General features: G+C 38.6%; 1 protein-coding gene across 6 annotated transcripts in view; it reads right to left on the reverse strand.

Annotated features, from left to right (window-relative positions):
- The window catches only part of sema4d (sema domain, immunoglobulin domain (Ig), transmembrane domain (TM) and short cytoplasmic domain, (semaphorin) 4D), a 79,891-nt gene that overhangs the window by 28,781 nt on the left and 37,846 nt on the right, over window positions 1–13,264 (reverse strand). The window lies entirely within an intron of this gene.

The raw sequence follows: 13,264 nt of genomic DNA on the forward strand, positions 1-13,264 counted from the left end.
GTCCGCTTTGCACGGGTGCAAAATACGAATGATACATGCGTCAGTGTACAAAGTCAATTGCGCCGGGTGCAAGATAGGGCCCTGAGTCCGAAATTTTCGTATGTGTTTTTTTATATTTGTGATTCAGTGGCTCTGACTTGTCAAAACACCATTCAACTACTTGCTACGGAAGAGAAAAACGCAGAAAACCAAACCCGATCCGAGTTTTTTTAAGACGGACGAAAGTTTCGGAGGCAGTGTGCAAGTGTGATTGACACAATGTGAGGTCGTATTTATTTTTGAACGTGCGAAAATATCGGATGCGAATTTGTGCAATGGCCTTAGGTTTGCAAAATTCTTATTTTTTTGTAAACTGAAAATACTCCCATCACAAGTATTTATACATTTCCATTCCAAATTTCAATTAATTCCTGTTGAGAAAGTAGTATATTCATTTCAACTGATTTGATCTTAATTTTACTGTTATAAAATTGTGAAAGAGTAGTAAATGAACATTGACAACATGACATTGGAATGACATGGTGGAAGGATCAGACAAAAATAAGAAACCTGGACTAAAATTTTAAGATCACTTGAGGTGAAAACCTATAAATTATGACTACTTTTTTTTAGTTGTTGTGGCTTTAGACATCAGATGATTTAATGTGCTTCAGATATGAAAAGGAAAACTGAACTGAATCCGACACGAGGCCCGTGGTTGACCCTGCAGGACAGCAACACCAGTGACGGATGCATTGGAAATCAACACAGTAAAATTACAACCATTGATCAACAGCAGAGGAGATTTCACAGCTTCAGGGAGGAAACAAACACACGTGCGCAACAAATTCTACCAACGACCCTCAATGTACGGAAATGCTAAAAGGAGGTCACACATACACAAAGACCCTGTTGTGTGTGTGAGGGGAGAATTACACACACTCAGTAAACAATCAACAAAAGCTAGACGTATGTGTGTGTGTCTGAGTGTGAGCGCACGACATGGCCTCTCACACACTGCACTTTCCCAGAAAAATTCATTCACATGCCAGACCTGATTAGTCGACTCGAACCCTGATTCAGGTTTTACCCTGAATATGAAACGAGGAGCAGCGAATAACGAAATAAATTATAACAAACAATAAAAAAATAATTGATGTGTATGTATTGTATATTAAGAATTATTTTATATTTACTATGTGTGTATATATATATATATATATATATATATATATATATACACATACATAAGGGGTATAACGGTACATGCATTGGTCCCGAACAGTCACGGTACGGACATCACGGTTCGGTGCATAAAGTTCAATTCACATGTATAGCACTTTTCACAATACACATCGTTTCAAAGCAGCTTTATAGAAGAAACAGTCAGACGAGGAATACAGTCATTCACACTCCAATCCAGAAGGGGGCGTGTGCGGTAATGCAACACTGTTTGCAAACCACCACAACAGGAAAAAGAGCAGAAGAAGAAGAAGAAAAAGGCGATCTACGCACCAACCCAAAACAAGAGTTCAGACGGCACGGCACGCAAGAGCTTGCTAGTAGCCTATCCACCTTATTCCTGACGACCTTACTGCGTTTTGAATTATGGGCGGCACTTCCGGTTTGGGGAACTTCCATTCAAAAAGGCCGAAACGAATCATTTCAAATCATAAGGTTGTCCTACAAATAAAGCTGATCCGTCAGTTTGACTGGATGAGCTGTCAATTTTCCTTCATGATTTATTTTCAGACATCATGAGAATAACGTTATACTTGGTATTTAAACGTGACATGTTATAACAAGAAGATCTATGGCAAGAGCTATTTTCAGTCGCTGCTTTCTTTTCCTCGTGATGATTTTTATTTTTTCCTTTGCAATCCGCTGTAAAAGTATGAAAAAAGTCCAACATATACGGCACATTTGTGGTCTGTTCTCCCGAATTTAATTTACGATAATTCACTGGAATGCACGAAGAATATCTCGTTATTCTCCTCAAATCCTCACGTTTCTTTCCAGGTTTGTTTTCACAGGTAAATGCAATTTATAATCTGTCAAAATGACGGAAATCACTTTCATATAGTGTCACATAATGCTGAAGTTAATGAACATTTTTGATTAAGGCTTGTTATACAATAGGTATATTTGCCTACTACAGTGATATTTAACCAAAGACTCGCGCATTTGGGGCTATTTTTGGTCTGTTGACCTTGTTGATTATTTTAAACTTTTAAATTTCATTTTAATGTTCGATGGTTGAAGGGTGAGTCGATTAATGTCATCTCATTGTGACACTTTTTTAACGTATTGCGTTCATAGAGCGAGCCTTTCACTGATTGTTTACAGCTTAACGGAAGTTATACCCATAATTCGCGCAAAGCGTCATGGGGCGCAGGAATAAGGTGGATACGCTGAGTTTCCATTCATTTTTGTGGCGCGCTCCTAGCCTGGGTTTCCCCATACTGCCTTTGCGCAGCGCGATTTTATTCACGCTGCTAGAGTAGGGGGAGGCTGCAGACTTGGAGCCGGCAGATATACGCCCCGGCAGTTTTACGACCCTGTTGTTCCTGATGCGTCCAGTAGAGGGATTTACTGCGAAATAACATAATTAAATCGACGCTTAATAACCCGTCCATAGACTTGAAAATTTTGTGTTTTTTGTTAATTTAAATATAAACGTTATAGTGTAGATCTGCACGGATTAAATTATCTGTTTAACAAAAAAACAAGGGGGGTAAACGGACATCAAAAGAGATTGAATTAGGTTACACAAATCAATGCAATATTACATTTTGTCAATATAAAAACATGTAAGGTTCTTTACAACAGACTCAATGATATTATTTGTTTGATAAACCTTTGAGTTTAAAGGTTCTGACATTTTCTTAAAGGAAGAAAAAAATGAACTTTATATCAGAGGAGAATATTCTAGAATCAGGATTACTTTGAATGGTTCTGTCTTTATGAAGATGAAACTTGCCCAGAAGACAAAGTAATAATAGCGTATAATCAAGTTTAACATCGTTAGAATTAAAATCTGACAAAAATAGATTCTGTCATTTGTATGTTAAATAATCTGCTAAAGTTATTGTTTTTTAGCAATGATGCAACATTTATTAAACGATTAGCTCGATAGAGCTAGGGTAGGTAGATATCAATTCATTTATATATCAATGGATGGGTCTATAATGTATTTTGACAGGTTTCTGTTCTATCTGGCTTAAACTTAGCTAACCACGTGTAGGTTTAGCTTCCCCTATCTTCTCTACTCAATTTAAAATTAAAATTTTAATTTTAATTTTCTTTTGTTGCCTGTCTTTAGCTTGGCCTCTTCTGGTAAGACTCTGTTTACTCCTTGCATTAAAACATACTCCACGTGGTTTATAGAGCAATATTACAGTAGATAATGGAAATATGTTAATTTTTTTTTACAGTCTATGGTGTGAACACACAAAAGACACATTTATAGGTATGTAACTCTCTCTCTCTCTCTCTCTCTCTCTCTCTCTCTCTCTCTCTCTCTCTCTCTCTCTCTCTCTCTCTCTCTCTCTCTCTCTCTCTCTCTCTCTCTCTCTCTCTCTCTCTCTCTCTCTCTCTCTCTCTCTCTCTCTCTCTCTCTCTCTCTCTCTCTCTCTCTCTCTCTCTCTCTCTCTCTCTCTCTCTCTCTCTCTCTCTCTCTCTCTCTCTCTCTCTAAGTAAAGAGTTAAACTGCACACTCACTCAAATACATTAAAACACATTAAAAACTTTCCCCATATGGTTTGAATGTAGATTCTGGTTTGAGTTGTTTCTTATAAATGAGATTATCTAATTATCTCATTTATATCTTAATATACATTTTTTCTTAAAATAGCTTACTGATCTGGACTCAAATGTAGGGTATGTGCACTTAATGTGGGTTTTATCATACTCTGTCTTTACCAAGCTGTCTTTACCAAGTTCTCTTTAACTTGGATCTCATAAAGGTGTGTTTGCTTTAGCTACTTAAAGAAATACACACACACACACACACACACACACACACACACACACACACACACAGGGACAGGACAAGGTCAAATTCACCATGGATGTCCTTTTTAAACTTTTTTAATGTTTCATTTTTAAATGTTTCATCAGTGAGCAGGAGCAGTTAAAGAAAAAAAAAACAGTTAAAGAAGAGTGGCAAACCATAGGGGAGTCATTATAATTCATAAATGGTGTTAATAAATATTTTTTTGTGAACAACAATATTGTCTATATCTTCTAAATGGCCCATGGAATTTTAGAAAAGGGATAAATTGTGTTTGTCTTCATAAAATGCTGTGTAGGACACTGTTTTGTAGCTGTATGATGACCAATAGAATAGTACAGCAGATATTTAATCGAGGATCCATATTATTACACGGTACTGCATGTCTAATAGGCTAAATATAGTCAATATCTAAATGTGACTATATAAATTCACAAAAACATATTTCACTCAGTCTCCTGTATATAAAAACCTACGGTGAATTGGCCTATAACTGCAGTAGATCATAGCATCACCTGTCATAACACATAGTTGATCCAACTATGCGTATTTTTAATTTTTCAATTCACAAAAACAAATAGTCTTCTGTAGGTTGAGTGAAGAGAGTGAAGCCCAACTGAATATCTACAGAAAATTTAATCCGTGGAGATCTACACTGTAACGTTTATATTTAAATTAACAAAAAACACAAAATTGTCAAGTCTATGGACGGGATATTAATGTGTAAGCGTCGATTTAATTATGTTATTTCGCAGTATATCCCTCTACTGGACGCATCAGGAACAACAGGGTCCTAAAACTGCCGGGGCGTAAAACTGCCAGGGGCGTATATCTGCCGGCTCCAGGTCTGCAGCCTCCCCATATAGCGCTGCTAGGCAGTCTGGATACCATGGACCAGATTTTCGCCTCAGCGAGGGGACCAATCAGAGAACGGGGAGGGAGCAGCAAGACGATGACGACGTCTATGCGACACACCGAAGCAGTTTGTTTATACCTATGGATCCAACATGGCAGCAGACGCGAAGTTACCTTTCGATGCAGCCTTAGATATAAGTAGTTTAGAACGCAAATAAATCTCTGACCCATCGTCTTCTTCCTCGTCTAATTTCTGTCGCTCTACATACGTCATCTGGTATAATTGGAACGATTGGCTATGAGCTACGTACAGGCGCATTTGATAGACATTCGTAGCACCCAATAAACGGCTCTGGGCATTCGTAAACCACGAATACTTGTGGTTCCCAGACCCCGTCTCAATGTCAATGAGACGTGGTCTGACGTTAGCCAGGCTGGCGCGCTCCACAAACTTCACGGAAAGGAAACCGGTACGGCAGAAAGCGGCATCCTGTTCGTTTTATTTATTTTACAAAAGCACAATGATTTGTTTGTTATTGTGAGTACACAAACAAAAACAGACCTGTGCAAAAGTCTTAGGCATGTTAGTATTTCACCCCCAAAAATGGTTTTAAGCCAGATATTTATATCCTTTGCTTTACTGTGTCAGTAGGAAATATCAGTTTACATTCCAAACATTCATTTTATATGCGTGTGTATATTAGGGGTGTAACGGTACACAGAAGAAAGACAAACAGACAGACAGATACAGCACACACATACACACACTGCATGCGATCTCGCACACATCTCATATGCACACACAGCCCTTTTTTCCTGTATTAATACTCTTGAAGCCTACAGTTTGTCGAGCACCTGTTTCGTGTCCGCTGCCACGCACAGGCTCAGAAATGCAAGCTGGGTTTAAACCGTGGCGTCTTGCCAACTGGGCAACCACAAGTGGCCGTTCTCAAACATTCAGTGTCTGCCAACTGTGCCCGTCCCCTCTCTCTCGCTCTCTCTCTCTCTCTGCCCGGGCACTCACAGAGACGGCACAGTGATCGATGCCACTCGCTGCGACACACAACACTTTCTGCCAGAATCAGCTTTCCCACTACGCCCGCTGACAGCTCTCACAATCCCTCTCTTTCTCTGCACCCTCTCATGCTTCAAGGGCCTGTGTGTGTGTGTGCGGTTTGTTCTTTAGGTTCTTGTTTTTCCTTTCCAAGAGTTTGTCTTTCACCTTCAACCTGTCCACTCATCACTAAAAAACAACACTTGGCAGATGCATTCATCCAGAGTGACTTTAAGGTATACATGTTATCAGTTCATGCATCCTCGAGATGAGAAAAGTTTGTTTAAAGAAACCATGTTTACAAATTTTTTTAACGAACCATGAAACGGGATGTATAATGCGTTTAAGTTCTGTAATGTGATGCATTTCTGAGCAAAACACAGGGATTCATTTTCTATATCAGAATGGTTTGGATCTGGTTCACTCAGAAATGCATCACATGGGTTGTAAAATGGGTTGCATTTTGCATGCAAATGAGTGTTGACGTCTGCTTCTCATTAACAGTCCTGTAAGCACAGCAGAATAAGTTGCTGGCAGAACTGCGGCGGACCCAGAAATACTGCGGTGAACACAAAGTCTTTGGTTTGGCATGAAATATGATGCATCTTTCATGACATGACGGCCCTGTGGAGCAGCGGCATGCAATTAATGCCCACATGCAAAGAAACTACAACAAAACCAAAAACTTAAATCTAACAGTTAACATAAACAGCAGAAAAAAACTATGATAAATGCAAATAATATAACTCATGATATTTTGCAATGGCAATTCCGACATTTTAAGTGTCTAGATACTTTTTGAGGCCACTGAGAGTATATTAAAAGCGCTATGAAAGCTGCAAAACGCTTTAAAATTTCCTTCTAAATAAAACTAGCTGCAGCAGTTATGACTTAAATAACTTCAGGACAGAAACTGTAGGTAATGGAAACCCAATGCAAAGGACAGAAAATAGCAGCTTCACGTGTAATTACAGCTGTACATCAGTGCAGAAAGAGCAGGGCAGCTCTGACGTGACCACACTGAAGCCTGATGAAGGGTCAGTCCCTGTAAAAACTTATATTTAGGCAGAGCTACGGAGACCTTTAAAATACACACGCTCCACACGAGCTGCAGGAAGGAGCAGAATCACATGTGAAGAAAGTGAGGTGCATTTTAAGAGGACACACACACACACAATATAATGACTACCTCTGCTGCCCCATCAAAAGAAAAACTTCATTTTCAACATCTGCGTGTCTAAACTCTTAAAAATAAAGGTTCCAGAAGGGGTTTTACAGATTGATGACATAAGAGAGCCTTTTTAAAAGAACCGTTTAAGTTGCTAAGACGCCACAAAGGACCTTTAAGTTCCAGTGATGTAAAAAAAAAACTTTAAGTTCCAACAGTCATAAAAGAACCTTTAATTTCCTATAATGACAAAGGACTTTTTAAGTTCCTATAACGCCGTAAGAGAACTTTTACGTTCATATGATGTCATAAAAGAACCTTTAAATTCCTATGATGTCATAAAAGACTGAAGTTCATTCAGTCATAAAATAACCTTTAAGTTCCTATGATGTCATAAAATAACATTTAATTCATACAGTCATAAAATAATCTTTTAGTTCCTATGATGTCATAAAATAACATTTAATTTATACAGTCATAAATTAATCTTTAAGTTCCTATGATGTCATAAAAGAATGAAATTCATTCAGTCATAAAATAACCTTTTAGTTCCTATGATGTCATAAAATAACATTTAATTTATACAGTCATAAATTAATCTTTAAGTTCCTATGATGTCATAAAAGAATGAAATTCATTCAGTCATAAAATAACCTTTAAATTCTTATGATGTCATAAAATAACATTTAATTCATACAGTCATAAAATAATATTTTAGCTCCTATGATGTCATAAAAGAACCTTTAAGTTCCTATGATGTCATAAAAGAACCTTTAAGTTGCTAAGATAAGAGAACTTTAGTTCCTATGTCGTCATTAGAAAACCATTAAGTTCCTATAATATCACATAAATTCCTATGATGTCCTAAAAACACTTTTAAGTATTCTATGATGTTATAAAATGCCATTAAAGAAGTTCAGATGATGGTACAAAATAATCCTAAAGTTCATAAAAAAGAACACTTTTAAAGTTCCCATGATGCTATAAAACATCGCATTATAATTGATTTAGCAGAACATTTAAGTTCTCATGATGTGATAAAAACCTTCAAATAATGTTGTTCTCTAATGCAATGACATTCAGAAATGCAGTGTGACTGAAGTGTGCAAATGAATCATGAACTACTAATGACTACAATATAGTGTGAAAGGTCTTCAGAAGAAGTGAAACAGAGAACACAGGGAGAAGAAGGGAGGAACTGGTCTTAGATATTCACAGGCTATAAATATTCACAGGCGGTCGAGATCAGACGCAGAAGTCTGGACTGTGATGTCCTAACGCAGGTGCTGAAAGTGTGTGTGTGTGTGGGGTGTGAGAAAACATTTAACCTTGGGAAGACTGGATTGTTTTCAGTGAGTGACAGTCATCATGCATGTGTGTGGTCAAGTGTGTACCTCAGCAGCCGTCTTGGGGATCATTAACACTGTGTGTGTGTGTGTGTGTGTGTGTGTGTGTGTGTGTGTGTGTGTGTGTGTGTGTGTGTGTGTGTGTGTGTGTGTGTGTGTGTGTGTGTGTGTGTGTGTGTGTGTGTGTGTGTGTGTGTGTGTGTGTGTGTGTGTGTGTGTGTGTGTGTGTGTGTGTGTGAGGAATCTTCAGTTTCTCTCTGAATAGTGCCCGTATATAAATAAATCTCACACACAGTGGGCGATCAGGTTTAGGGCTGGGTTATATTACGGCCAGTCTTTCTGAACGACACGAGCAGAGTTTCAGTTGAACAGCAATATAACAGACAGACAAAAACAGAAACCAGCATAAAGATTCAGTTTCTGTCAACATTTCAGGATTCAGTCTCAGTGCACAGCTCTCATATCATGAAAAACATTCACAACTCCCTCTCCAATCCACAGATGATTAACGGAAACTGAACTGCAAAAACAACTCATGAAACTAAGTGATTTTTTTTTTTTTTACTTTTTTTTACAAAATCATGAGAAATTTTTAATACATGAACCACCCACATTTATATAACTATTGTTCAGTACTAGTAAATAAATACTATTACACCTCACAAAACAATGCACATCATGATACATCATAATTCTATAATGCAAATGCAAACATTTAATATATATACAATAATAAATAATTATTTAATAAATAAATAATTTGCATTATTTATTTTATATTTAATTTATATATTTATTATAATTCTTATATTATTAATATTATAAAATATAGATTATTTTAATATTATATTTAATTGATATTTTTTATCATAATAATTATTATTACATATTAAAATGTACAATAAAAATATAAAATAATGAATTTACATTATATTACATTATTTTATTTCATCGTTAATAACTTTTAACAACATTATATGTGGAAAATCAAATGCCACAAATGTGTGGAATGACCCTTTTTAAACTTGAACTCGCCCATCATTGAAGACAATTTAAAAAATGTCAATGAAAGCAGTGAGTGAAGACCCCTCACGGCAGGCCACACTGAAGCAGCTCCATAAACACAGCGGTTTTATTGTGCGATACATCAGCCTGTTTCCTGTTAATTAAGGTGCCTTTTTCTGCCCGGACGAGTCTTTAAAACAAGAGTAAAACCCCATGACACTCCTCACTGTCACACTCCATGGTCAGTATTGTAACACGGCACCATCTTTAGCATGGCACTGATTTCACGCTCAGATTTAAGGTTCAGTATGAACAAAAAAACCCTTCTGGGCTCTTTTGTGAAAACTCCCAGCATCCTCCGGCTCTTCCAGCACCTCCACAGTGTTTGTTTGGGACTTGGCAAGCAAGAGTAAATGCTCATTTTGACAGCCAGACACGGATTCATTTCATTACAGACTTCTGACTACCCACATCGCAACCAATCCTGGCTGAGAACCGTCCATCTAGATGAGCATGTTTAACTGCAATTTAAATACTCACGTCCCACTAACAATAAGCTACTGTACCAGGATTATAGTTCCTTCTGAAGAACACAACGGCTTTTAAATCACCCTTCAATACAAATCCGAACTCTGGATCGAGTTACGCTGAAGTATGTGCTGCAAATCTCTCTCAACTGAGATCCAGAACAAGAACTAGGTGAGAGGACTACAATACAAACTTGGTTTTCTTGTTGAGCAGAGGTGTGTAGATGCTTTACTAAGTGATCAGATGCACCATTTTCACCTGCTGGACCAGAAAACAGCTAAAATAAATAAATAAATAAATAAAAATCCAGCAACCATTCAGGTCACACTAACATTGTGGCAGTGAGTTTTGCATATGCAATACCACTTTATGTTCTTCAAAAAAAAAAAAAAAAAAAAAAAAAAAAAACCTGTTGTTCTTCAATTCCACCCCCATTAAAAAAAAATATTTAAATACATAAAAAATAGTATTTATATATTTCTAAAATAGCAAACATTGTATATAAACACACAGCGCTTCATATATATATACACACACACACATACACATAATATATATAATATATATATAACCCGACTCAAACCGATCTGTAGAAATGAGTCGGGCAGGGTCAAAAAATGCGTATGGAACAAGTGTCCGTTCAGTCCAGATACAAGTACGTTTCTGCTACCATATGCATGCATATAATATCCAAATATTATAGGCATGCATTTGGTAGCAAACACTTTGGGAAAAAAACATGAAAAGGATGGAAACATGCACTTCTTGAAAATGGTCAGCAAGCAAGCCTCTTGACAGCTGTGCAACACCACAGCTCTCCTTTGGATTAAATGGTTGCTTTACAAATGACCTGGCACAGATATTTTCACAAGGTAGGACTTTGCTAGATTGTTTCTGTTTGTTGTTCATGTATATAACAGCACTTTTCGGATGGGTGATGAATATGCATGCCTTCAGATGGTATAATATGTAATAACGCTGGCTTGGTGTGTTTATATTTGTTGCTGCAGCTCATATTGATTGGAGATTAATAGGAAAACAGGGTGTTCCATGTTGTCATGTGGGGTAGTAGGGAGAAAGTAATCGGGAATGCCTACCAAAATGACCAAAAGTCTCTGTCTTTAAAGGGATAGTTCACCCAAAAATGAAATTGTCTCATTTACTCACGCTCAAGTTGACCCCAAAAAAATACGATGGAAGTCAATGGGGCCCATCAACTGTTTGGTTATCGTCATTCTTCAAAATATATTCTTTTGTGTTTCATACAGGAATTCATACAGGTTTGATGACAGAATTTTCACCATTTTTTAGTGAACTATCCATTTAAAGGGTTAGTTCACCCAAAAATGAAAATTATGTCATTAATGCTCACCCTCATGTCGTCCCAAGCCCGTAAGACCTCCGTTCATCTTCAGGACACAGTTTAAGATATTTTAGATTTAATCCGAGAGCTTTCTGTCCCTCCATTGTAAATGTATGTACGGTATACTGTCCTTGTCCAGAAAGGAAATAAAGACATCATCAAAGTAGTCCATGTGACATCAGTGGGTTAGTTAGAATGTGTTGAAGCATCGAAAATACATTTTGGTCCAAAAATAACAAAAACTAGGACTTTATTCAGCATTGTATTGTGTTCCGGTTCTGTTGTGGATCCGCGTTCAGTGCCGCTGCTGACATAAGACGCTGCTGACGTGTGTCTGGTGTGTGTGTGTGTGTGTATTCGGGTTCTGTTGTGGATCCGCGTTCAGTGCCGCCGCTGACGTAAGACGCTGCTGACGTGTGTCTGGTGTGTGTGTGTGTGTGTATTCGGGTTCTGTTGTGGATCCGCGTTCAGTGCCGCCGCTGACGTAAGACGCTGCTGACGTGTGTCTGGTGTGTGTGTGTGTGTGTATTCGGGTTCTGTTGTGGATCCGCGTTCAGTGGCGCTGCTGACGTAAGACGCTGCTGACGTGTGTCTGGTGTGTGTGTGTGTGTGTGTGTGTGTTCTGGTTCTGTTGTGGATCCGCGTTCAGTGCCGCTGCTGACGTGTGTCTGGTGTGTGTGTGTGTGTGTATTCTGGTTCTGTTGTGGATCCGCGTTCAGTGGCGCCGCTGACGTAAGACGCTGCTGACGTGTGTCTGGTGTGTGTGTGTGTGTGTCTGGTGCGCCCGAGCTTCGTTTACAGTCTGAGGGAGACGCACGCTGGAAACAAAACAATCTTCACAAACATGTCTAAGGATTTCCACACAGAGGAAGACTTGCATTTTTTTGCCCAGCCATATTTTATTTGAACCCGAATACACACACACACACCAGACACACGTCAGCAGCGTCTTACGTCAGCAGCGGCACTGAACGCGGACCCACAACAGAACCAGAATTCACACACACACACACCAGACACACGTCAGCAGCGTCTTACGTCAGCAGCGCCACTGAACGCGGACCCACAACAGAACCAGAATACACACACACACACACACCAGACACACGTCAGCAGCGTCTTACGTCAGCGGCGTCACTGAACGCGGATCCACAACAGAACCAGAATACACACACACACACACACCAGACACACGTCAGCAGCGTCTTACGTCAGCAGCGCCACTGAACGCGGACCCACAACAGAACCAGAATACACACACACACACACACCAGACACACGTCAGCAGCGTCTTACGTCAGCGGCGTCACTGAACGCGGATCCACAACAGAACCGGAAGACAATACAATGCTGAATAAAGTCGTAGTTTTTGTTATTTTTGGACCAAAATGTATTTTCGATGCTTCAACACATTCTAACTAACCCACTGATGTCACATGGACTACTTTGATGATGTCTTTATTTCCTTTCTGGACAAGGACAGTATACCGTACATACATTTACAATGGAGGGACAGAAAGCTCTCGGACTAAATCTAAAATATCTTAAACTGTGTTCTGAAGATGAACGGAGGTCTTACGGGCTTGGGACGACATGAGGGCGAGTCATTAATGACATCATTTTCCTTTTTTGGGTGAACTAACCCTTTAAGTCCAAGTCAAGTCTCGAGTCAGTTGTTCACGAGTCCAAGTTTTTTTTTCTGCGACTCAAGTCCAAGTCGTACACTCAAGTTTCCTTCTCTCTGTTTCATTAATATGACGACAGATAGAGAGAATTGAATTCTCACAAATAACCAAAACAAACTCAAGCATAAAACATGGAATAAAAGAAGGCAAAGAACCATGAAGCCAGAAGGAAGATATTAAACAAATGAAGAAAAGAAGGATAAACTGCAGGAAAAACAACCAAGCAGGAGAAAAAAATAATATTATTTGGGATGGACGAGAAGGATTTC

Source organism: Rhinichthys klamathensis, unplaced genomic scaffold (assembly GCF_029890125.1).
Source record: "Rhinichthys klamathensis goyatoka isolate OS25496 unplaced genomic scaffold, OSU_Roscu_1.1 h1tg000523l_1, whole genome shotgun sequence".
In the NCBI taxonomy this organism is placed as follows: Eukaryota; Metazoa; Chordata; class Actinopteri; order Cypriniformes; family Leuciscidae; genus Rhinichthys; species Rhinichthys klamathensis.